The sequence below is a fragment of the Eumetopias jubatus genome, unplaced genomic scaffold (assembly GCF_037043125.1).
Source record: "Eumetopias jubatus isolate StellerSeaLion01/CBP00866 unplaced genomic scaffold, mEumJub1_p1.0 scaffold_4, whole genome shotgun sequence".
Lineage (NCBI taxonomy): Eukaryota > Metazoa > Chordata > Mammalia > Carnivora > Otariidae > Eumetopias > Eumetopias jubatus.
Window position 1 is genome coordinate 158,842,727 of NW_028274810.1, and position 27,760 is coordinate 158,870,486.

The 27,760-nt window shown below is 34.8% G+C and overlaps 1 pseudogene; it reads right to left on the reverse strand.

The window, feature by feature from the left end:
* Positions 1–2,282: 2,282 nt before the first annotated feature.
* LOC114215531 (large ribosomal subunit protein uL1 pseudogene) lies at positions 2,283–27,760 on the reverse strand (annotated as a pseudogene).

Genomic DNA, 27,760 nt, shown 5'->3' on the forward strand with positions numbered 1-27,760 from the left:
TAGAGGTCTGTCCCTCCCCCTCAACCTATTCTCCTACTAATATATGCCAACAGTACCTTTCTAGACTGCTCATCTAGTTCACGTCTATGGACTCTATGATCAAATAGGCATCACGATAAATCCCCATTAAGTCAAAAGATTCTGCCCTATGACTTGTTTTCACTGGTCAAACGCAGCCATCCGGACTCTATTTTCTGTGTCCTCACTGCAATTAGGGAATTCAAATTCAGTGCAGCATCTTTGTTTCATTCACAAAGCTTTTGCTTTTTTTTTTTTTTTTTTAATACCATGTTGAGGGACCTGTTTCTTGCAAACCTCTTGGAAGGTATGATTAGGGAAGGAGAAGCTGAGCAGACTGCACAAGATAGTTCCAATTCAACATTCCCTACTTTCTGAACTTTTGGGCTCTTTTCTTTATAGTTTTGCAAATTGTACATCAGGAACATTGGTTATCCCTGGGATCTTCTTAGAAATGAAGAATCTTTGGGCACCTGGGTGATTCAGATGGTTAAGCATCTGCCTTCAGCTCAGGTCATGATCTCCAGGTCCTGAGATCAAGCCCCATATCAGGCTCCCAGCTCAGCGGGGAGTCTGCTTGTCCCTCTCCCTCTGCTTCTCCCCCTGCTTGTGTTCTGTCTCTCTCTGTCAAATGAATAAATAAAATCTTTTTTTTTATTGCAGGAACGCAAGCAGGGGGAGTGGGAGAGGGAGAAGCAGGCTTCCCGTGGAGCAGGGAGCCCGATGCGGGGCTCCATCCCAGGACCCTGGGATCATGACCTGAGCCGAAGGCAGATGCTTAACGACTGAGCCACCCAGGCACCCTCGAATGAATAAATAAAATCTTAAAAAAAAAAGAAATGAAGAATCTTGGCATTCAGATTACTGACAGATAATGACTCAAACGCATATTAACATTTAACACTGACAAATACCTGCTATTTTATCCTCTTTGACGTTAGTCCCCTGTTGAGTTAGGGCTTTAGTTAACAATCCCAGACTAATAACCCTCAGCCAAACCTATCCCACAGGTACAGCAGATAACCAGACTCTCAAAGCAGCCATAAAGCCATCATGACGTCCACTTGCTTTTACTCTAGGTACTCTTTCTAGGGTATGTTGCAATAATAAGCCACAATCTTTGAAAAATAGCACCTAAGTGCCTCAAGCCACAGTTCTCGCCTCACATTGCCCTGCACCTGCACTTCTCATTCTGCAATGTGGATGGTTTGTAGTTTTCCATTTGCCTCGGGTAAGGACGTAATGTATGCAACTCTTCATACATGTAACATTTCAATCTCAAAACTTTATTTTCAAGGCCTGTTTCCTGGGCTTCTGATGATACTGAATATTATATTGGTCAGAATCTAAAAAGCAAATACGTGCACCTACAAAAAGGATGACTAAAAAGGGTTTAATAAAGGGATCATTTTCTGAGGTGGGGGCAGGGTTAATGAATGATCTCTTCTTTCTCTGATCTCCCAAAGTGCAACCCATTGACTGATTCTGACAAAAAGTAGGAGGGCAGGATTTTTTTCTTGAGGTATAATTCATGGCATAAGAACAAGATGGGTAGGGCGCCTGGGTGGCTCAGTTGGTTGAGCGACTGCCTTCGGCTCAGGTCATGATCCTGGAGTCCCGGGATCGAGTCCCGCATTGGGCTCCCTGCTCAGCAGGGAGCTTCCTTCTCCCTCTGACCTTCCTCCCTCTCATACTCTCTCTCTACCATTCTCTCTCTCTCTCTCAATAAATAAATAAAAATCTTTAAAAAAACCTTATAAAAAAAGAACAAGATGGATAATTGGACAGTGGATCTAGAAGAGGGAAAAAGAGAATATCCAAGATAAGTTATACCTTCTTTGATATATATCCATTTATTGTGTTTTTTAAACAATTTTTTAAGACTATTTATTTGAGAGAGAGAGAGAGCATGAGCTGAGCGGGGGAGGGGCAGAGGGAAAGAGAGAAGCAAGCACAGCCTGATGTGGGGCTTGATCCCAAGACCCTGAGATCATGCCCTGAGCCGAAGGCAGACGCTTAACCAACTGAGCCACCCAGGTGCCCCAACAATTTTATTTTAAACTATTATATTTTTCAGACTTAACATTTCTACCTAGTTCTTCTTTAAAGATTTTTTTTCTTGTTACATACTAATCTCCTGTTTTATATACTTATACATCAGATACACTTATTTTAAATTTTTCTTTCATCTCTTTAGTTAACTCTATCAATTATTATCTTTTTTTTTTTTTTAAGGGTAGCACTAGGATTTATTGAACTGTGCCTTAGTACATGCGCTGGGGCTTGCCCATGGTGCTCTTGATGTGCAAAGTCCGGACGTTCTGCCAATTCTTCTTGAGCAAGGACACCAGGAAATTGACCACTAAGCAGATGTTGTACACAAACTCATCATCTGTCATCTTCACATGGCCAACAGCCACTGCCAGACACAGCACCTTCTTCATCTGGAATTTGATGGTGGACTTCACTTCAACCACTTTGGCCACTATGTTCTCACTGTGGGTCAGCAAGGAAGGGAACTTGCAAGCCTTATTCAGGCCTGGGCCCAGGATTCGTGGGATCTGCTTGATCAGAGATTCTGAAGCCAAAAAGGCGTCATATTTCTTGGCCAACTTCTTGACTAATTTCTTATTCTTGTTGAGTTTCTTCAGCACCTCAATATCCATGTGGGGAATATGCACCGCCTTGGCCTCATCACAGTGCTGCTGATCCCCCAAAACACATACAGAGAACTTGGGGCCAGGACTGGACTTAAGCCTGACGGTGCCTGAGAAGCGTTTGTCCTTCTGAGGGTCATAGTTCTTCAGGCTGATCTGCAGCTCCACCATCTCCAAAATCTTCCAGCGCTTGCGCTGGTTCCTGTGCAGGACTTCCTGCACCGCCTCGTACAGGCTGTCGCGGGAGACTTTGCTGCTCCCGGTTCTTCACGCCGCATTAACCGGAAAAGACTCTATCAATTATAATCTTATTGGCATATGTGTCTTTCATACATTGGTTACACTCCAGAAATGTCTGTCTAGGAGTTTTGTGTGTGAGCTCACATTTCCTTAAGGCATCAGTTACTTTGTAAATGGTAAATGTCATGCAAGGGTTAAAAGAGAGCGTAGTCTAGCTTTTGGCCCTTCCAGTGAGTTAAGAAGTGCTAAAGCATAGTCTTTCAGGCAGTGTGTCCCAGGCATCAGAGAACTATTGCCAATTACTCTCTCAGTCAAAACCTTAGGATAGGGTTTTGCCTTTAGACCATGAGGAAGAAGCAGGAAGGAGAGTAGATAAGGCACTTAAATTTTAATACACGAGCCCTGGGTTCTAGGGGAACACAATACGGAAATGAATGTTTAAGGGCAATACTTTTTTCATCAGCTCCTCACCCCAACAGAGATTTGTGCGGTCCTATTATCTCCCAGACATGAGCATTAGTGGCTGCATATATTTACAAAGAGAGAGATAATGAACACCACAAGGTAACGTGGGGAAAAGAGAGCTGAATTTTAAGACTTTCTACTGACCTGTCTACTCAAATCTTGTTTAGAAACAACCTCCATCCATACTCACATGTGCAACCTTATTCTCCCCAGGAATTCATTCCAACAAAGGACACACACTATTTAAAAGGTAATCTTAATAGTTTAATCAATGGGAGCAATAAATACAGGATTTATATGGGACCATATATGAGGGACACCTGACGAAGATGTTCAGGGAATATGTTTGTGAGAAGGAAATCTACAAACTGAGACCTAAGTAACACGTGATCTGCTCCCTGCTCTCCTGCCATGTTCCAATGGTCCTCTCCCAACCCAGTACAGGATTTTGGATTGACTTTTTCCACACGATGAAAAACTTTAAATTGCTAACCTCTGCTTCTATTAAATCTGCCAGAAAAAGTTTATAGCTTGGAAGCCAAACTGGCTCTCTGTTAGCAGAAACCTCTTCACCTCATTCCTATTACCCACATATTTATAAACACACAAGTGTATCTTGAAGGGATAATAATACAGTTTTCTCCACATGGCCTGTTGGCTTCTTTTAGTTTAGAATTTTTTCCAAGCATATTTTTAAGGAAAACAAAGTCCCACGATAAAATAATTAGGTTGTCTTTTCCCCTACAGTTTTCTCTTTCTTAATTGTCAGTTTTTCTTTGACTCTGCCTCCTACCCAGCCTGTTTCTTACATGAAGTCTTGTTACTATTACTTTGTATCTGCTTGAACATAAACTCAAATGCCCATCCTTCTTCTAGCCATATAACTATATACAATGGTGTTTGTACTACTGATGATGTTATCAAATGGTTCTAACCCATAACCTGTTTCATATGGCACTTAGAAAAGGGTAGAGTATAAAATCTTGGGAAAAGATTTTATAAATCTTTATAAAATCTTTCTTTATAAAAAGAAAAAACTAAACTCTGCTAAAACTTTTTTTTTGGGCTGGGAATTATACTTAATAATAAGTATAGCTGTGATTGAATATCTATCAACTTTGCACTCTTCAAGGATTGAGATCATTTTCACATTATTTTTAATCATTGAAAAATATGTTTTTCTAATGCTCTCCACCCCACACCCACCCCCTCCATTATAAGGAACCATTGTTGGGAGTAACCAGAAAAGAATCTATTTCATATCATAATTAATAAACAAAGAATAGATAACTTTTAGTGTATTTTCTCTTCTCAAACATGTACATAATTTGGACATGAATAAAAAAACTACCATTTGTCAAACCTCTAGGGTGTCACAATGGTATTAAGTAGCTACATCATAGGGCAATGTTGTGTTAGACCTGGCTTATACTGGATCCCCAAAGCCAACTGTTAGATTTCTAGAGATTTTGTGAGCTGGTAGATGTCACACTGATAACTTGAAATCATTCATGTTGAGTTCTAATACCATGAAAATCAGTAATACTACATTATCAGGGTTTTTTTCTCCTAGAGAGTTTGTTGCTTAACATTTACCGGAGCATCATTTATATACTGTGTGAATGTGCAGGAACACACACACACATATATTCATATACACACATATAATATCATTTATCCCAAATAAAAGTCCACAAGATAGGCATTATATTCTCCATTTTTCCATGAAGGAAGTAAATGTTATTATGATTATATATCAAGCAACTATAGTGAAACTAGAGTATTTATGCTGCAAATATTTTGAAAATCAAGACAACTCTAAATCGGGCTACTTTTATGAAAGCTCATAACGTTAATAACAAAAGGTTAAAGAGATGACTGAGGAAAAGTCACTTTCTATATTTCAATGGTGTGAGACAATTCAAGAGTTACACCCTAATTGAAAATACTGGCAGCCAATTTGTTGTTGTCTTTCTGTTGTTTTGTTCTTTGAGGGCAGAGACTGGGATAGTTTTCCTCCGTTGCTAGTTGATGACCCAGTACCTCATGCAAAAAAATGGTATTCAGTAAATATTTGTTAAATCAATTCATGGATTAAACTTTAAATGTAGATTTTCAATCTATTTGGAAACTTGATAAAATATTCTTCGGAATATACTCCTTGAAGGGAATATAAAGTAACTGGAATGTCTGGTAGCTGAAGATGTTTTCTTAAGTGATAAACAGTGTTAGAGAAGCCTATAATCATTGCTATTTTCAACCTCTTTAGCAGTTACTTAAAAAAAAATAAAACTTAGAGAAATGTGAAACAATAAGACAAGAAATGCTACAGCCTCTGACTACAACTGGGAAATCAAAAATGATTATTCTGAACACAAACATTAATGAATGCAGAGAGAGTAACCTTGAAATAATGTGAGTAGACCGTAGGCAAATGGAATGATACAAATAATTCAAGACACCTTCATAAATAAGTTAGAGGACAGACTTAAAACAACACAAAGTGGCAAATCTAAAGAAAAATTGCAAACCAATAAAGTTCTCTTTATTCCCCCTTGTCTGAAAGATTTGCAAGAAAATAGTGAAGAAAGTAGTTTTGAGACTTTAAAGAAGGTTAGCAATCTTTTCTAGTCAATTTCTATGGTAATATTTTGCCTTTCCCTTGCACAAAGAAAGCTATTCCCTTGGTTAGAGAAATAAACCTCCTTTTCCATTTCTCAGCATGTTTCTGGTTATTGTATTCAAGGGAAACCTGCCACTGTAAAGGAAACCATCACAATGAAGGAAAGGATCAACCATATTCCTCAGATTCTTAGGAGGGGTTGTTGGCTAGATACATGTACTTCAACTGGGGAGTAGAATTTAACATTGTTCACAATTTGTAACTATTCCATCAAAAGCAAGCACATGTTAGGCTGATTCCTGAAATATCTGAAGAGATAGATCAAATCACGTAATGATTCTCTATTAATATTCATAATGATTATTTTTTTTAATTTTACTTATTTGTCAGAGAGAGAGAGCACAAGCAGGGGGAGCTGTAGGCAGAGGGAGAAGCAGGCTCCCCGCTGATCAAGGAGCCCAATGCAGGACTTGATCCCAGGACCCTGGGGTCATGACCTGAGCTGAAGGCAGACGCTTAACCATCTGAGACACCCAGGCGTCTCGAAAATGATTATTTCTTTAACAGTTTATTCATCTGAAAAAGGAAAGGCTATTATCTTAGTTTGCTAGGGCTGCCATAACAAAGAACCACAGACTGGGTAGCTTAAACAAAGTAAATCTATTTCTTCATAGTTCTAGAGGTTAGAAGTCCCAGATCAAAATGTTGATAGGGTTTGGTTTCATTCTAAGGCCCCTCTCCTTGGTTTATAGCCAACCCTCTTCTCCCTGGGTCTTCAAATGACCTTTCCTCCATTGTGTCTGTCCTGATCTCCTCTTCTTACACAGTCATATTGGATAGGGCCTTACCCGTATGACCTCATTTCACCTTACTTATCTTTTAAAAACCTTATTTCTGAATATAATCACACCCTGAGGTACTGGAAATTAGGACAACAACTTATAAATTCAGCCTATAACAGCTGTCTATGCCCAAATTATTTAATAAATTTCACATTCATTGAACTTAAATTATTTCTTTCCCAGGTTAATCATGCAATCTGTATTATTCAATAAATAAAACCTATAAAAGCTGTTTCTAGCTGAATCACCATTCGAGTTGGTATTGACTGCTGGCAAGAGGAGAGTTTGCTAATGGAAAATGCTTGTTCTTGATTATTCACATTGGCTTGTTTAGTTTCTCAATATACAAGATAACTTTCTTACCTCACACTTACATTGTATTTTACAGTCCTGTGGCATCATTGTTTTTGAAGGGAAATTCATCAACTTAAAAATAATTAGCCTCATTTCTGATAACAATATTTTCTAAGATATTTCATTAGGAATGTTCAGTAGATTACAATTAGAACATTTATAAAGCCCTTCAAACACACACACACACACACACACATACACACACACACTTAAATGTACATATATACATATTTATAAGCACAGGTTTTTTTCCCCTAACAAGAGTTTCAAGAGCTTTCTTCAGGTTCTCAAAATAGATATTGACCCCAAAAGTATAAGGTGAGATACAGTTGGTATAAGAATCAGGGCTGTCAAGAATGACAATCCTTTTGCTAGAACATTTCCAGAGCTGGTCCTTTACTCCATAAATTCAAAACGAGATTTAATCATCTTTGCAAGCAGAGATGTTTCATTTTTTTTCCATCTGCTTTATATCAACTAAATTCAGAAGTGCTTGATGTATAGAACATCTTTCAATCTAAGTATTTAGCAGATGATATGGTTTTCAAATTTTTTTCTCCTTGAACAATTCCAATAGGGAGACATAGTTTAATCATGTTTGTGTGAGTGAGCTCAGATTGAGAGCAAAGGAAAGCATCTGGTCAATTTTTAGTACTAATGGTATCAAACTATAACTAGACACGTCACTGATCAAGCAGTGAATATTTACTTAGTGCCTACTCTCTGTTAGTTACTGTGCTACAGTGTAAAGATACAGCAGGCAAGAGTCAGGGAGACACAGTCCCTGCCCTAGCACATCACAATGATGACATATTTACAGAGTGTGAAAGAAAGACACTGAAGTACAAGTGGCATGGAGCAAGAATGATTTGACCTGGTCAGAGATTCCAAACCTGGGTAAGCACTACCAAAACTTGTGTTCTAGGCTAACAGTTCCCCTTTTGTTTCTTGTACTCTAAATATGTCAGTGAATAAGCTATAGTCAAGTTCTGCTTTTCCTATTTCCTTCCTAAAAATCAGATTTATATTTCTTTATATATTTTCTTTATATATACATACATATATATATACATATATATATACATTTTCTTTATATATACATATATATATATATATATATATATATATATACACATACATCTTTATACAGACTTCTGACTCTATAGTTTTGCCTGGAGTAAAAAATGTACGTGTGAATGAGGTTAAAGAGAGTATCATATCTTTATTTCTGGTATATATGTATAAGCAAGCTAGAAAGTACCAAACAATATTTGTATGATACATTTTATTGTGGCTATATACTTTAATACTTTAAATTATTAAACACATAACCCCATTCTTCCATATTGTGAACAAGTTGAGGACTAGAGGATTTGTCTTTTTTAACCATTGTGCCCACAGCCTTTGGTAGAGTACTGATGCTAATATGCTAGATACAGTAATGAATGAATAAATAACTGCATCACTAATTGCCATAAAAAATTCTTTTTTTCTGTTGCTGTAATTATTCAGAAAAAAAAACAGACTATTCAAGGACTTTTTTTTAGATTTTTTTTTTTTTTTTACTCATTCATTTGAAACAGAGAGAGTGTACAAGCAGGGGCAGCTGCAGAGGGAGAAGGAGAAGCAGACTCCCTGCTGAGCAGGGAGCCCGATGTGGGGCTCGATCCCAGGACTCTGGGTTCATGACCTGAGCTAAAGGTAGGGGCTCAACCGACTGAACCACCCAGGTGCCCCCAAAGACTTTTTTTTTAAGTAAGTAATGCAATTTCCTAACTTTAAGAGTCTTTCCAAAAGTATCTCTGACAGATAATCACAAATGCCTGTTTGTTGAAAGGACAATGGCTTTGATATTATTATTTTCTTTCAAAAGCAATAATTTATCAAAGTAGGACTTGAAAAATACAAAGGTATATAAGAAAAGTAAATGAGTAATCTACCTTCCGTAGTCTAGAGATGATAGTTTCCAATATACAAACTATAATTGAGTGAATTAAATGTATATAAGTTAGCTAGGTGTTTCTTTACGATTTCTTTATACTATCATGTTTCATTCATTCCTAAAGCATTATTTCCAGATAAACTCACCAATTCCTGCCTTCTTTGTCCTGATACTGTGATTCCTCATAATATTACTTTTACTTTTATGACTGACTACCTTCCCCATTATTTCAAAGCACTACTCAGTTGTTGAGAATGACTTAATTGTCATTGTCATGATTTTCATGAAATAAGGGTATTTAATGGTGATAAAGCAAAAAAATGAAACAAGAATGAGTTAAAAAAAAGCTAGATTTATTTATTATTGGTAGCTATGCTGAAATAATACTTCTAGTTTTATGGAAAGCAAAATGTATTTTTATTCAGAGCAGCAATCTTACAATTCACTATGCAGAACAATTTGCAGTACAAAATCCAAGATTCAACTTGTAACTGCATCTTTAAATAAATTGCTATCATAATAGTAATATTGCAGATAAATAAGGACTGGTCTTTCATTTAGTGGTTATATTAGAATTATAAATGAAATAGTTATTTTGATAAAATAATGATTTCTTTCTTTAACTTCAACCATTATTAGATCACTCCTACAGTAGCAACTTTCATCTATTGTTTGCAATATTGTCCTTCAAATAGACACATAAAACAATCTTCAAACCCAGTAAGCATGAAGTTATTACAATCAGCAAGTGATTCTCCACATCATATGTGATTATTTTGTTTTTACTCTGATAAAATGATATAATTCAAGTCCATATTTAAACATTAAAATTACTTCATAAGTTTTTTCTAATTTGCAACAGAACACTATAGTATGTGTGAAAGAATAAATTTCATCATCAACTTCATTTATAAAATAGCAAGAATGACGTTTTGATTATTCAGTTTTGACCTAAGGAACATTGACATTTACACAGCAGGAGTCAAGGACTCTTAGAACTCATGTGATTTTGGGTTTGAGGTGAGACTAAAAAAAATTCCGGAATTTTAAGTAACATTTCTGTGTACCATTAGAAAACTAAGTTTTAAAAAACTTATTTTGGTTTTATGCAGGCAAAACATAACATAAATAAGGTAAAAAAATCAAAATCCCATTTAATTTAAGCCTTTATTTCTCAGATTTACTTAAGAAGCTATTATCTAAAAACATTCAGAAACTATAATTTCTGCTGCATTTGGAATCAACTTTCTTAAAACACCTAAGTAGCACACTACACAATAAGAGAGAATGCTCCAAATCACTAAGGAAGTCACTGTTGTACGTGAGGACCATACATTGTCAATTCTATAACATCACAATAGGACTATACAGTCTAGTCCACTTTGCCAGTGTTGCTCGCAGTTCATGCACATTCACTGAATGTCATTATGTATAAAAATAGACATCCCTAATGGACAGCACTTCCATAACACAGTTGAAAAGCTTTACTCAATTTATCCTGCTACCATTATGAATATTTTCTCAAATCAATGGGGCAATAGCTGCACACAGCCCCAACACCTTAATACCATGGTTCTGCATCTTACTATATGCTGCCAGTTTTTAAACTTTTTTTTTTTAGATTTTAAATTTTTGTATGATCTGGGAATCTCTTAGGAAGCTGGAAGCTAATAATTAAAAGTTCATGAAAGAAAAAAAGGAAAAAACCTTAAGACCACACTAGAAATTGAACATTTATTGAGGGGTTATGTTAGGCAATGTGTAAATTGTTTACTCCAATCATTTTATTGAGTCTTTACAACACGCCTCTGAATTAGATACTATCACATACTATATCACTATATCAATTTGCTTTGAAAATGAAGAAAAGGAGTTTCAATGTAATTAATCTACTTGTCTGAAGGTATACATTATGCAGGTCATTACTAGAACTTGATCTCCAAGTCTGTCTGATATGAATCTCATTCTCAAATCCTCACTCTACTTCCTCAAAATGGTTCAAGTCTAAATGAAATATACTTGAATCCTGGAGCAGACACAGGATATTAATGGATATCTGAATAAAGTTTGTATTTAGTTAATAAAATACTAATGTTAATTTCTTAGTTTTGACAATGTATTATGATTATGTAAGATGTTAACTAACATTAGAGGAAACTGAATGAAAGGCATATGAGAATTTCCTTTATTATCTTTGCAACTTTCCCGTAAACCTAAAATTAATCCAAAACACTGCTAAAAATTAACAACAAAAAAAACCTGACCTAAATACACCTAATACAATGGAGCAATAATTTGAGTGATTAATCATTTAATTGGAAAAACTATACTGGCAAATTGAATATCGTAGTCCTTTACCTTCTCCATAAGTATCTTTATCCTGAGTAGGAATTATCCCAAGGTGACAATTATATTTCATACAAATAGATCTTTCATTCACTCTGTGATATAATGGTTACATCCCTAAAAGCGGCATTGTATCAAAAATTATGTTAAAATGTTTCAATAAGAAAACCAAGAAAGACCAAGAGGTAGAGATTTTCATACTCATAATAAATTATATCACTCTTAGTAATTCCTCTAACAAAGGTGTTTTCTTAATATGCACATAATTTTATATCTACAAAAAATAAACATCTTTCAACAAACTTACGTTGATAAACCATTTTACACAAATATAATTTCTTTTCCTCTTCTAGTGTTTTACTATTACTAGAACCATTAACACAGCCAAGCATATCTGTTTTTAATCAAGTTGGCACCCATGGCTATGAAATTAAAACATAGTCACTTATACACAGTTATTCCTACAAAGTTTGCTTTATTTCTTCTAATACTAACTCTAAATTGCTATCACTTTATTACTATTTTTTGTGTCTTTCTTGCCCTTTTCCAGTTCCCCAGCATTTCAAACAGTGTCTGAAAGATAAGTACTCAAAAATTTCAGTATGAGTTATAAAAACCCATGCTATAGGAAAAATAACTGCACTAAAATTCCGAAGCATTTTAAATTTATTAATGTGCATTTATTTATAAAAATCCTGCCTTCTTCTGGAAAAAAATTAAGATCATACACACACACACACACACACACACACACACGCACAAATAAAATCATAACTGAAAGTATCAGGAATGAAATGTAAAGGCCAGACAAGCATAAGACATAGAAAATGTAGTCAAGAATCGAGTTTCAAAACAGAAATAATTCTGTTAAGCTCTCCTAACATGTTTGCTAGCATGGTAACAACCAGAAATCTCTAAATTTTCTAACAATAAAAACTTTTAAAAAGGAGGAATTATCAGCATTTACAGGATTTGTAGGATCAATTTAATTGCACAGATAAGCCCAGTAACTCCTGGCCATAAGATGAGAAAGACATTTCTCCTTGGGCTTTTCATGAAGCTAAATATTGTATAAATGACTGAAATATGTCCTCATAAACTGTTTTCCAATAATTATAGCAATGAGTCATCTAGGACTAGGAAATGCTTGTTCTTTGGTGCAGAAGGCATCAGGTTATAGGTAAATTGGCAAAATTAACTCTTCCATTTCCCAAATAAGGGAACTCAGGTATGTAGTTCCATTTTTTTTTTCCAATTTAATTCAAGGTTGCATTTTGTAGTATTTGTGCATTATAATGACATACACAGGACATGCTTTTTACCTATTCTATTTCTTTCTGAAACTGAGCTTAAATTCAGAATCCTTCTCAACACTGCTCTAAACAGCCAATACTAAATGGTCCCAGATTCCATATGAGATGAAACACATGTGCCTTTTCTTATCTAGAAAGATAAATAGACTAGATATTATTTGGTAAATCTTTCATATATGTTATTACTGGCAAGCTCTCAATAAGTTTTAAGTGGCAATACATCTGGAACCATACACCCTGAGCAATATTAAGAATACAACTATTTTATGTTTTCAGGGAAGCACAGACATATGTATAATATGTACTTTAATATATAAACCATAATTATGACAAAATAATACTAATCATTGAAATTTTACTCCATGTAAATCATTATGAAAACCACTTTCCTTGGATTTTTTTAAAATCTTAATCCTTTCAACAGCTTTACAAGGTTTTTATTTTTATCATCACTTAAAGATGAGGAAAGGAAGAGAAACCAAGGTTAAACTGAAATCTTATAATATAATATGTGGGAAGCCAGATAATGTATTTGTTTAAATGAAAAGCAAATTTACTTTTACTTGGAGGAAGGTCATGGAAAGGCCATATGACAGAGCCATGACTGCAAAAAAATAGTTGGGAATACATAAAACATCTCTGACTCAAAAATAAACCAAATTAGATGTTTGGGATTTAAACACATTATATATTTAAGGGTGATTAAGACCTCACGGTTCAAAGCCTTACTATATAAAAATCATAATTTTAACACTGAAAAAAATGTTAAAGCAGAGATCAATAGACATCTCTGCTGTTAAAAAAGCAAATTCCTATAATTTTAATTTAATTTAATTACTAGTGTGAAATACACTTTCACTTTGTGCTATATGATTTTATATACTTTCTGAATTAAGTCATCACAGATTTATAACAAAGCTATGACATAAATCTTATTATATACATTAATTTCAGCAGGGATATGGTTAATTAAGTTATAAATTTTTAAAAGGTGGTACAAATTTTAATTCTACTGACTGCCTGAAAATAACATTGGTGGTTAAGTAAAATTTCAGTTTACTCTGGAAAGAAATTCTCATTGTTATGTATCAACTCATTCTTCAGAGAATTGTCTACATGACAGTTTACATTTCTAAACACTGTTAAAATATTGTGATAAACTCTCAGAAAATAAAAAAATAATTTTAAAATAGCGAGAGATGTAAATATAGATATGGAGAGAAGTTATAGATATATTCACTCACAAATAAAGTGTCATTTCTTCAGTTTGTATCCAATTAAAAATTTGTACATATCAGACATGCATTTAAAAATAATTAATTCTACCTGTCTGCATGTGAACAAGGCTGACTGAAGACAGATAATCATATTAGGATTAAATTAGGTAGGTTTTCCCTATGAAAACAATTATGGTCCCCAACTAGCAAGCCAATACAACAAACAATCTTTATACCACCATGAGTGTCATTAAACTATCCAATAAATTATTAAGATTTGGTAAAGCAAAATAGAAACAACTGCCACTCTGTCAACGGAACAGATGGTCAATGGCAAATTTTTAAACAGTAATTTCCTAAACTGACAAGAAGAGTCAAATCGACATTTGGCACACAAAATAGTATGTCCCTGTGTAAAGAAATCTAAACAAGTCATGGGAATGAAAACCCATATTCATTTCTTTGTTACGAAAGTCAAAATAATAAACTAGTTTCTAAATATTAATGTGTATTTTAAATTATTGTCTGGTGTATAACATTTCAATTAATATGAATTCTAATAAATAATAACACATTATATCTTAAACTGGCTGCTGAGCCTATTGACGTTTGTAATATTATCCTTACACCATTTTGCATGTATAAAAATTTAAGAAAATAAAACACATCAATATTTCTAATGATAACAAACCTTTATGTTTTCCAAATATAAAATTTTAGTTATTTCCACAGTTACAGTTACACTGAATTTAAGACAATGTTTTTCATATACTGCGTGAAAAATAAAATAATTGAACCTGAAATGCAATTCAATTTCTCTTTGAAAAAGTAAGGGATTCCAGGGTAAGGTTAAGAGCCAGAGAAATAAAGAGAAAATGGGTTTGCTTACTTATTAATGAAAAAGACTAATACTAGCTATAGCTTACTATTTATTATTACTTGATCAAAAACCTAGAATCATCTTTCTTTTCCATTCTTATTTTTTAAGACTTTTTGGAGAGCAGTTTTAGGTTCACAGCAAAATTGACGGAAAAGTACAGAGTTTTCCCATGTATCCCTGCTCCTACACATGCATAGCCTCCCTCATTATCAACATCTCCCACCAGCGGCTACATTTGTTACAACTGATGAACCTAAATTGACACATCACACAGTGTCCACTGATAGTCATTCAAGGTCTGTAGTTTACATTACCGTTAACTCTTTGCCTTGTACATTCTATAAGCTTGAACAAATTATAAAATGGCATATATCCATCATTATAATATCATACAGAGTATTTTTCTTGCCCTAAAAATCCCCTGTGCTCAGCCTAATATCCCCCACCCCTTTGGTCCCTAGCAACCACTGATATTTTTGCCATCTCCATAGTGTGGCCTTGTCCAGAATATCATATAGTTGGAATCATACCGTGCGTAACCTTTTCACAATGACTTTTTAAAAATAATAATATCCATTTAGGTTTCGTCCTTCATAGCTTGACAGCTCATCTCTTTTTAACACTGTATGCTATTCCATTGTCTGAAGTTAGTTTTTTTATCTATTCACTTTCTGAAGGACATCATAATTATTTTCAAGTTTTGGCAATTATAAATACAGTTGCTGTAAACATTCCTGTACAGGTTCTTGGGCGGACATAAATTTTCAACTCCTTTGGGTAAATACCAAAGAGTAATTGCTAGATCATATATTAAGAACATATATAGTTTTGTAAGAGCATATTTAGTTTTGTAAGAAACCACTAAACTGTCTTCCAAAGTGGCTTTACCATTTTGCATTCCCACCACTAGTTAATGAAAGTTCCTGCTGCTCCACACCCATAGCAGCATTTGATAATAAACAATGCTCTAGCTTTTGGCTGTTCCAATAGGTATGTAGTGGTATCTCATTTTTTAATTTGCATTTCCCTGATAACATATGATATGTAGCACTATTTTTCTTTATCTGGAAGAGTTAAAGTCATTTACTTTACTGACATGACTGGAAGATGAGGATATGTATTTTGGTTATGCCTATTATTAAATATGATTACACTTCAGCACTTATTAAATGGGTAGACTTTAACACATGTTCAAAATCCAAGTCTCAAATTTTTGCCATCTGTAAAATACTGATAATAATATTACTTCCCTCACATGGCTGTTATGAGATGAAAATAAAACTATGTGAATAAAAAATTAACAGAGCACATACTAAATAAAAAATGTGCTATAATTGTTCCTATTCTTTGAAGATATAATTGGTGACAAACAGTAAAGGTATGACCAGAATCCATACCCTCACATACTCAACAATTGATAAAGAGTCTGTATGTATTTGGTCTACTTTGGTATGGACATATATAAATAGGACCATTGAAAATCTATGCCTTCTAACAGCATATGACCTAAAGCATAAAATCTAGTACCAAAATAAATATTTTGACAACATTCTAGTTTTTAGGATATAGAAAGCATATTGATTATATGTGCCAAATTTTGACTCATTTTTAAATAGGATATTGTGTCCTTTACGCTCTCATGTAGTTATATTTTATTCATTTCCCCTAATTCTATATTTTATAATATTAGCATAAGAGATGCTATTAATATTTTTTACTAGTTAGTAAGAGAAAGTCACTGCTTTCCACTTAAACATATTAGTGCATTCAATGTTGGCTTTTGGAGACAATAATACCTGGTTTGAAGTTAACTAAATAAACAATATTTACTGGGTGAGGTAGATGTGGAGAAGGAAAGAACTGTAACCTTTTTAACATTTAACAGTTGTCATTGAAGAACCACTTCTGGGAAGCATGGAAGGCAGTTAATTTCTTATTCCTCAGCCTTCTTATAAAATCCTTTCATGAGTAGCAAGATGGTTCATTCTGACATCAAAAGGGAGATCAAAGAAAAGATCAAAGGAATAATTTTTGACGGTGTTGAGAAAATGTCTTCACCCTGTGAACTCCGTAAGAAAATTGGTACTTCATTTGAAATACAAAAGGTGTTTAATTTTTGCCCCATCTTCAACTACTCTCTATCTGGAGATAACATGGCGTCACCTATAAGTAGCCCTGTGGCTGTTAGTTGAAGATAAGTCATTATTCATAAAGATAGGGTTTGGCTCTTCAGTTACATACATGAACCAGCTATTATTCATGAAGAAAAATGAGAGTTTTCTCCTTCTAAAGATAAATCTAAGGTATTTCCAGTTTCAGCTCCAAGGTGTGAAAGGTCTGAAAGTTCTCCTCCTGTCCTTACCAAAAAAAACAAAGAAACAAAAACACTGTACAGACTGAAAATAAGTAATGTCTTGCATCAAAAGACAGAATTCACAGGGCAGATGCCGCCTGAATTCTGGAGAGACAGGAGCATTCAGAGAGATACAGCATCAGAGATCTGCATATCTGGAGGAGTAGCTGCTGGAGCCATGAACTGGTAAGAACAATTGAATGGAAATTTTGAAGAACCATTGGAGGCTGAGTGTGGACTAGTAAGAGATCAACAAACTTCTTAGAACTACAGTCTTTGCTGGGTATTCTCACTTTCATAGATTTTTCCTCCAGTAACTTCCAGCCAAGTTCCCCCTGTGAGGATTTGAGAAAGGCCCCCACATAGCTCTGGCAAGGGGAGGGAAAACGTAACCCTTGTGAAATAAAAGCCTTTTATCCAGGGGAAAAGGCTTTGACAATGTGCACTTCTAAAACCTTATTCTTACTGGACAAATGGAATATCTTCCACTCCAATCCCCACTAATCTTCCTGTGATTCCTAAGAGGAAAAATAAAACAAAATAAAACAACACAAAACAAAAAACATAGTCAACAGGGTCAGGGCTGCAGAAAAAAGTATTAGAAATGCTGCAGCCAGGTAAGAGAATAGTGGGAATGGGTTGGGGGGAGCAAAACCAAGGGGAAACATTTATGAAGGCTACAGCCCTGAGAAAGTCCACTAAAATGCTCAGATTTAATTGGAAGATTACAGAATGCTCCCTATCTCCCACATCTTACTGGAACACCAACAGGTTTCCAAAATAACAACAGTGGGTTATAACTGAAAAAGCTACAAGGAACAGATTCAAGAGGGGAGACAAAAAACAAAGATAAGAGAGGAATTTAAAGATTCTGGTACCTACAGCTACATAAAAACACTGCACATTTTTTTTTACCCATATCAATATAATCTTCATACTAAAGTCCTGTTTACTTGAGTTCCTACTACCCAATACATGTTGAACTTTCAAAAAATAATTACAATCCAAGCCAAGAAACAAAGCAATCATCAGAATTAAACTGAGATTTGATACAGATGTTGGAATTATAGACAGGGATTTTAAACAAACTATGACATACGTAAAAGGTCCTAATGGAAAAACTAAATGACATGTAAGAGCAGATAGGTAAAATAGAGAGATGGAAACTTTAAGAAAGAGTCTAAAGGAAATGCTAGAAATCAAAACCATAGTAACATAAATGAAAAATGTCTTCAACAAGCTCGTCAGTAGACTGCATATGGCTATGGAAAAGAGTGATGAACTTAAGAAAGATCAAGAGAAATTTCTCAAACTCTAATGTAAATTTTTTTTTTAATTTTAAAAGAAAAAAACATCCAAAAACTGTGAGACAATATCAGAAAGTGTAGCACCCTTAATTTGAATGCCAGAAGCAAAAGCAAAAGCAAATCACAGAAAAGAAACACTTGAATTAATAATGTCTGAGAACTATCCACAGTTATTGGCAGACATCAAACCACAGATCCAGGAAACTCAGAGACACTATGCACCATGAATTCCAAAAGCAAAAACATTCAGACATATCATATTTAAGCTGTAGAAAATAATGGACAATGAAAAAATCTTAAAGAAAACCAGAATATTGGGGAGGGGAACATACCTATCCAGGAACAAGGATAAAAACTACAGTAGGCTTATTTTCTTTTCAGAAGCCCTGCAAGGAAAAACAGAGTGAAGTGAATCCTTCAAGTGTTAAGGGGCTGGGGGGGTGGGGGGTGGGGAGGGAAGAAAAAGAAAATAAAGAAAAGAGAAAACACCAACATAGACTTTAAATTCAGTGAAATTATCATTCCTAAATTGAGGAGTAATAAAGGCTTTCCCAGGCAAAAATTGTAAGGGGATTATCTCTCTCAGACCAGCTCTGCAAGAAAGGTTAAAAGAATTTCTTCAAGCAGAACACTGAAATAGGTTGGCAACTTGGAACTACATAAACAAAGAATGTTAGAAGAGTAATTGAAGGTAAAGTGAAATATTGTATTTTTCTTAATCTTAATTGATCTGCAAGATAATTATTTGTTTAAATTCATAATAATGATTATTTATTGGATGATAGTATAAAAATAAGTTAAGTAAATGATAACAATGTCACAAGGCACAAAAGAAAGGAAAATGGAATATTTGTTATAAAGTACTTTCAGTACTTACTACATGTGAAGCTGTGTCGTATTGTTTGGAAAGTATATTTACATGATTTATCCCATATATTTATTTATTTTTTTAAAGATTTAATTTATTTGAGAGAGAGCAGAGCAAGAGAGAGAGAGAGAAAGCACAAGCAGGGGTGAGGGGCAGAGGGAGAGGGACAAGCAGACTCTCTGCTGAGCAGGGAGCCCAACATGGGCCTTGATCCCAGGACCCTGAGATCATGAACTGAGCCAAAGTCAAGAGCCGGTCACTCAACCATCTGAGCCACTCAGGTGCCCCTACCCAATGTATTTTAACACCAGGATAACTGACCACAATTTTTAAAAAACTATAGATGATAACCTAAAAAATGGTTAAAAATGGAAACAAAATGTTCAGTTAAAAGCAGATGGCCAAAAAATAAAAGAGGAGAAAAAGAAACTAAAAGGGCAATGAATATAGGAGAGTTACAGAGGACAGATATTAATCCAACTATAACAATTACCACTTTACGTGAGAGTGGTCAAAATATACCAATAACAACAGAGATTGTCAGAATGGATAACCAAAAAAAAAAAAGAAGAAGAAGAAGAAGAAGAAGAAGAAGAAGGAGGAGGAGGAGAAGAAGAAAGAAAGAACTAATTTTATGTTGTGTATAAGAGAATCCCTTTACATATAAGGGTTTGCATAGGTTAAAAGTGAAGAGATGGAGAATGACATACCTTGTTAATACTATTCAAAAGAAAGCATGAATAGGTATACTAATTCAGAAAAGCAGACTTTAGAACAAGGAAGATATCAGGGATAAATACGGGCAATAATGCTCTTCAAGAGGATATAACAATTCTAAATGTGTACGTGTGTAACAGTGGAATGTGAAAATGCATGAGGCTAACATCACCCTAAAATTGAAATAAAATAATTACAAGAAAGGAATTTACAGACTATACTCTTTCATGAACTGAGATACTAAAATCCATACCAAATAGTACACTACAGCCAAGTGGGTTTCATTCTAAGAAACAATGCCAGTTCAACACTCCTAAATCTATCAATATATCTCATCATCTTAGCAGAATAAATAAGAAAAATCATATGATCATATCAATAGTTACAGAAAAAGTAGCTGACAAAATTCATACCCCTAACATGACAAAACCTTGCAAAATTTTAGAATTAGAAGAGAATTCCCTTAATCTTACAAAGAGAATTTATTAAAACCTATGCCTAATATTGTACTTAGTGGTGAAAGACTGAACTCATGTGCTCTAAGATCAGGACCACTGAAAGGATGTCCTTTCTCATCACTCTTATTCAACATCACACTAGAAATCCTACCTAGTGTGAAAAACAAGAAAAATAAATAAAAGTTATAAAAATTGTAAAGAAAAAATAAAACTGGCTTTATTCATGGTAACACAACTATCTATATTGAAATTCCCAAAAAAAATCTAAAACAAAAACAAAGTTTGGGCTGTGCATAGTGAATTCCTTCCAAATAGTGCAGTATGGAAATGGGAAACCTTACAGTGGGGAGTTATGACAAATCCTACCTCAGCCAGGTGATCAAGGTCAACATCAACAGTGGTAAGTTATATTGAGAACGTGAATCATATCAAGGCAATGAAATGGCACTTTATCTCTATGATCTTCCTCCCAAAAACACATAACTTCAGTATAATTATGAGAAAAAAATAGCAGACAAACCACAAACCAGGGGCATTCTATAAAATACCTGACCAAGTTCTCTTAAAACTGTTGAAGTTACCTAATATGAGGAAAATCTGAAAAACTGTCACAGTCTATAGTAGCCTAAGAAAACAAGATGACTAAATGTGATGTGGTATCCTGAATGAAATCCTGGAATAAACAAATGACATTAAGGTAGAATCTAAGGAAATTTGAATAACGTATGTAGTTTACTCAATAAAAATGTATCAATATTGGGTTTATTTCTTGTGACAAACACACCATGCTAACGTAAGATGTTAATAACTGGCATGATCGAGATCGAGGTATGAGGGAACTCTTCACACTATCTTCCCAACTTTTCTGTAAATCTAACACTATTCTAAAATTAAAACTATTAAGCAATTTGAAAAAAAAAATCTAGAGAGGATTATGGCTCCACTAAAGTCATAAGAAAATAAATGATCCACATGAATACTTGGGATTTTCTGAGACTATTTAATCTCTTATTCTAACGGCATTTATGAGTAAATATATGATTTATAAAATGCACAAAATTTCTGGGGTTATAACACTGTAACATTAATGATCACATAGTCTCTTTCCTAAGGGAAGTAAAATCTAAGGAGGGCACAAAAATATAAGAATACAGTAAGATCATCTATCCTATCTTTGAGGGATAAGAAAGTCTTCCTAGAGGAAGACACATCCGTGCTGGTATTTATAGAGTGCGTGGAGTTAACAGGGTAAATGGGTAAAGGAGTTGGGATGCAAGGAAGCAGGGGAGGATCGCTCCAGACTAAGAATATGATACACTTGTCAACATTCTACCTAGTCCTCTCTCCCCTTTCACTTCAGTTTCCTGTTGCTGAACCTATGGTTCACTCACTTCCTCAGGGTCCTCGTGAGAAATCCACCCACCCACACGTCTTCTCTTCTCTCTCTTCTCCTCCTCCTTCTGATCTTCCTCTTCCTTTGCTTCCTCATCTTTTCCTCTTTGTTTCCTTCTCCTTCCTCTTCTGCTTCTTCCTCATCTTCTCTTCCTCCTCCTCCACCTCCTCCTTCTGTTCCTTGAAATCCACTGCTCTTAGGACTCACATGAGGAAAATACAGAAGCATGGCACTTATTTTTTTTTTTTTTTATTCAACACCTTCAACTGGGTCAGAGTTAGGCAGTTTGATTTCCCCAGGTCTCCTACTAAACCAGCCTCAGTTATCTCCTTCTGCTGAGTATGAGGACTGACACAAAGCACAGCAGACCATAAGAAAACAAATACGAATGGAAGGGCAAAATGACACTTAAAATAAGACTCATCCTAAAGCAAGCAAACGTGGTTATAGAAAGATTTTATTTTTAATTGAGCTATCTCTTCTACGGCTGCTACTTGATTAAGCAGTTGCCTAATGAAGTTTCAGTATTGCCTTTTTATAATTGCAGTTATCCTTCCTGCGCCCAAACTACTCCCTTGCTGTAAATTAGACATTTTTGGAAGACGCTGTCACTCATTCCATTCTTCAGATTCCTTTTTAGCACGATGCTAGTCATCATACTTTTCTTCAAAAACAATTCTTTAATCAGAGCATAAATACAATTTATCACTTCCTTGTATTAAATAAGCTGATACCCTGATGATCATTAAGATTCAAAACAACTTCCGAAATTTCTTAATTTACAGCAGGGTCTAGTTAAAGCTTTGTGAGTATCTGGTGCTTTAGCGAGCGTTTTCGTTCTACATGTCCTACGAAGGATTCATTTCCATCTGTGTTGTATGTACTACTATATGATCTGTCCCTTAACTACAGAAATGTGCAAAAGTACCATTATTAATTCCAACAGCCATTTGAGTCTCTGAGAGAATATACTTTTCATGTTTATTACAGTTTCACTTTCTAGATAATTTAATATTCAAGCTGTGTGAGTCTAAATAGCTCAGCACAGCTGGTGTGGTGTCTTATTATTTCTCACTTTTCCTCTTATCTGTGCAATTTTAATAATTGGAAGCCTAAAAACAATATGGTAAGTGGATAAAATTACTCAAGGTATTCACATATTTGGCACATAGTCAGTGAAAAGCTTAAGTCAATTTTCTTAAACTGTCAGCCATGACGTATATCCAAATGGAGTGCTGGAGTTTAGTCAGATTCATTGCTTATTGTTTGCCTCTGCAATTATGAAATATGAAAGTTGATAGAGATTTTATTAGGGTCTTCTTTCCAGTTTGAATGGCTCTGGCAAGTTATGAATATTTTGACATTTAATCTTAAAAATAATATCCCCTTTTTCCTTTAAAGGAGTATACATTTAAAAAAGAACCGTCTTAGGTGGGGAAAAGTGCAAAAAGTTAAGTCAAATTGCACCTTTCTACCTTGACCTCTAAGCCTGGGGAATATGCTCTTTCATATTTGATTCAATTAAATTCAAGGTCTATGCAGCTTCAGATACCAGACCTGACTGTCAGAGCATAGACTTCCCTTCTATTTGCAGTGTACAGTGACTTGTTCAGATTGATATTCTATTTTTAACCCAGCTGCTTTTTTGTGTGATAAGGAATTAAAACTTTCATTATGTACATATTTGTCTACAAAAATGTTGAACACATTATGGGAAATGGAAAGATTTTTTTACTGCATTAATTCTTATTCAAAGTTAATACTGCATATTTCTATTCACTGCTTTCTAATTCTAAAATAAAGATGCCTCTTAGAAAATAGTTTCCAAAGACTAAGGTGTTTATATTAAATTGCACAAATCTGACATTTTTTTCTTCTAAAATGTATATGAAAACCAGGACATAGTTATTTTTTGTTGTCTACAGCAGTAGTATATTGTTTAGATAATTTCCATTTGGGGTCATTTTAATTTAAATTTTAGATAAGCAAATTAGTGTAATTCTGAAGATGTGGTACATCTCCTCATCATATTCTTACCCTCACACGGAAAATGATTCCATCTGGGTCAGTCCATTTGGGTATTAATTCAAGCAATTGAAATTTAGAAACTTAGAATGACATTATTTCATGGGCATGCATCCAAACGAAATCTTAGACAAAAGTGATTCTGATTTAACTTTCAATTCTAGATCATACGTGCAAAGCCCACATCCTCACAGGACAAAATTCCAATTTACTCTAACTACTCTTTTAGAGATTTCTTTCTAACTTCTAAATTATTTATATGATTAAGTTTATGAAGTTTTAAAACTGTCTTATAGCTATTCTTTTTGGGGGGTGGAAATGTTTTCTTTTAAAGTGCAGAACTGGGGCGCCTGGGTGGCTCAGATGGTTAAGCGTCTGCCTTCGGCTCAGGTCATGATCCCAAAGTCCTGGGATCGGGTCCCGCATCGGGCTCCCCGCTCCTTGGGAGCCTGCTTCTCCCTCTACCTCTCTCTCTCTCTCTCTCTGTCTCTCATGAATAAATAAATAAAATCTTTAAAAAATAAAATAAAAAAATAAAAGTGCAGAAGTGACTTTTGTGAGCAAAGCTTCTATGAAGTGCTACCTACATAGTCAGATCATCTTTCCGGACCCACACTACTGCTATATTACATCCGATCAGATTTTTTTCACCCATTATCTGGAAACTTTTCTTTTTAAGATTTTATTTATTTATTTGTCAGAGAGAGCACCAGTAGGGGGAGCAGAAGGCAGAGGGAGAAGGAGGCTCAGGGAGCCTGATGCCGGACTCCATCCCAGGAGCCTGAGATCATGACCTGAGCTGAAGGCAGACACTTAACCAACTGAGCCACCAAGGCGTCCTGGAAACATTTTCAAAGGTATGTGATGCCCACAACCCCTTTACCTCCTCCCTTGACTTACTGAAATAATTTCCTGTTTACTTTCCTAGGATTAAGTAAAATGTGACTTGTTTCTCTCCCCTCTAGAACTTGCTGCAGTTGGTTGAGTCTGTCCACTTCCCCATTTCACATGCATCTATTGATGAGAGTTGTTCAGCATTCTCCCCAATTTCTGTTATGTATTCTAGATTACCATGCTTCCACTTTAAGTAACACACACACACAAATCCTTCCCTTTTGAGATTCAATGTTTGCCATAATTTATAAGATTCAAGAGGTAAAAAAGTTAAAAGACAGTGAAAAGATCAGAAACCTCTTTTCTTATTAAAAAAAATCTCTATTTTTTCTCTCATGTGACTCTCTTATCAAGTTACAGTTTTCCAAAGAGAAAACCAGATAATGGTAGAATTTTCTTTTACTCTAAACTCAGCCATAAATATGTTTTGCCTTTAATAATCTATATCAAACTTTTCCATACATATAAAACTAATTTTCCACTCCCACGTCCCATTTTTGTTACCCCTTTCAATTTCTCTCTCTAAGATTGAATAAAGTCTAATAACTGAGTATTTACTCTTCATATTAACATACATGGGAGAATCTTAGCTCCCCACTGGAGACCACGGATAAGCTTCATATCATCTTATTTAAAAAACAAGATTCCAATTGACTCCATCCATTTAAAAAAAATCTATGAGTAGGCAAAATTTCCCGGAGTGTGTTTTCTTTTTTTCCTCTTTTTCTTTATCTTTCTACTTTTAATGAACTCCCATTTGGTTCAATAATTAATCAAAAACCATCACTTTGCTTGTTAAGACGATTCTTCTTTTGTTTTCTTTGTAACATATTTTGTATCCTGCTGTTGACACATATTTACATAAGTTAGACAAGTTTGGGGCACTTGGGTGGCACAGTCGGTTGAGTGTCATGATCTCAGGAGAGTGAGATCGAGCCCCACATTGGGCTCAATGATCATCATGGAATCTGCTTGGGACTCTCTCTCCCTCTGCCTCTCCCCGCTTCTCTCTCTCTAAAATAAACAAATAAATGTTTAAAAAATTAAGTTAGACAAGTTTAATGGCAGTGAAGTTGTGAAATTTATTTTAGTTGTTCTTCATTATCTAGGAACCACTTTCTTTTCTAAAACTTCATTCATAAAGGCCCATATATCTATTTCTCAGGTATCAATCATCACCCCTTCAAATTTCTGTAATACCGTATAGCCTGACAACTGCATTCTAAAGACTCTAAGTGAAGCTGATAATGTATTTACAGAATATGAACCTTCAGGCAAGACCACATTCAACTCCAAAAAAAATGGATAATTTGGTTTTTGATTTTTAAGGTACTAGAGTAACAGTGTTTCCAACTTCCTTTGGAGTTTAACCTGTGGTCTAAATATGCTACCTTATTATAAGACCTGGTGAATTATTCTTATAAGGACCCGTTAAATGTACATATATTTAGTTTTCAAGATTAAATAATTTCTACTTTTTAATTTTGCTGACAGGTTTTATTTAACAATAAATGGTATAAACATTTTTTTCTAAATTATCACCAAATTTTGCCCTTTTTTCCCCACTGGGTATTCATTATTTAACAAAAAAAAAAAAATCAAAGGGCCTTATATAAATAGGATCCCAACTAATTGTTCACAAGTCCAGGTACTGGTAACCTATCCAGATTTTACATTCTGAATAATAAAATAAGGATCAGCAATATAATCTATATGTAATTTTACATGCATTTGATTGCTTTCATACATTATTTCTTTTAGTATCTTTTCAAGAAGAAAATCAAGTTGATTATGAAAACAGTGGACTTGCTCTAAGATTCTAGACATTACATAAATGATAATCAGAACACCTACATAATTAACTCCTATATAAAAAGTTGGAGCTGCTTCTACATAAAACAATAGCTCTGGTGTCCAATTTTCCAACAATAGTTTTTAATAGATTGCAAATTCTGTATTGCATCACTAACTACCCTTTTTCTTCCACAACTTTGATCAGTCCAATTCATGGGACTAGATGTAGCTGTTTAATAGCCAGACTAGTTGAACGCATGTCATCTTACCAAAATCCAGGTTTCTTTCCTGAGGTTTACAAAACCTGAGGTGGACTTTTGAAATCCTAACTAAGATCCCTAAACCTTCTCCAATTCACAGAGTGTTACCCCAAAACTACATAGTGATGAGCTAAAATCTAAGGCCTAAGATGTCTCTAAACTATGTTTGTTTATTATACCTTATATCTGTTTTGGCAATAAGAACTAGGCTCTGTAAGATTTCATAAGAGAGGAAACAGGATACCAACTAACATACTTTAACTTTGGTGGCTTCGGAGGTGTTGGCTGATGCAGAAGCATCCAGATGCGGCAAGACACCTCTGAACTAGCTCTAATCTATGGTCAGACGAATGGACAATAGGAAACTCCATATCAAGTATAGACTGGAAAACTTCTCACCTTAACTTGTCTAACCTCTGCAATTGAAACTGTGCTCCTGCCAGGGTTTTTGTTTGTTTGTTTTTTGCTTTTTTACCTAAAGTAAAAAAGTTAACACCATTAACTCCCTCCAAAGTTAAAAATGATCTCATAGTTATTAACCCAAAGGACATGTCCCAATCTTTAATTTACTTATACCAATTGCTGAGGCTGACATATTTCAAGGGCTATCATTGTGCCAACCATCTTTTTTTTAGACCCACATGAATCACTTTTCTCTACCTTTTCTCTGATTTCCCAATCATTTCTAAATATCCATCACCAAATTTGCTTACTTGTATTGCTTCCTGAATGATCATGTTTCCTATACTTTTACTCATTTCCACTATTTTTTTCTTATCCTCCAAAGCCTCCAT